Raw genomic sequence first — 598 nt, 5'->3', positions numbered from 1 at the left:
CAATGTTTTAGATGGGTATTTTAAATTGTACAAAGTCATTGGGGAGGAAAACACTTTTGAGGTCCTTGTCAAAGTAATTCAAGTTTGCTTTGCGAGTGGGGAACTAGAAGGAACATAGCATGGTCCTATTCCATGGTGTACACCCCTTCTTCCAAAAATAAAAATATAAGCTGTTATCCAACCAAGCAGGAACCGTTCCACAGAGCCTGGAGCCTCAGGTMAGGAGTATCAGACATCTGCTCCTCACGTGGGGAGGTGTCCAGAGTTTCTCCTGGTGAAGCCAATGGTATGAGGCAGCCCCTCCCAAGACAGGTATCTCTGGAGGAGCTCAAGAGCTTGCTATGGATAGTGAGAGAGCCCAGGGTGTCCAGGCTGGGCATGGAGCACATTGGTAAATGGATGAGGAGACAGGGMTGAACCTGGACCTCAGCATGGGAATCCTGAAGGACACCACAAAGACAAGCCTTGCACAGCTACAAACTCCCCATGGACTGTGCAAGGCCTCCTGAAGGTTTTCTTTCTCCAAGCTGTGAGATGAATATGGGTGTAATTTGTGTGGTGGGGGAACAAAAAGGAAAAGCAAGTTTTAGCATTTTTT

The sequence above is a fragment of the Malurus melanocephalus genome, unplaced genomic scaffold (genome assembly GCF_030028575.1).
Source record: "Malurus melanocephalus ecotype Western Australia unplaced genomic scaffold, MMel_1.1 scaffold_3, whole genome shotgun sequence".
In the NCBI taxonomy this organism is placed as follows: Eukaryota; Metazoa; Chordata; class Aves; order Passeriformes; family Maluridae; genus Malurus; species Malurus melanocephalus.
Note: the sequence above shows the minus strand (reverse complement) of the source record.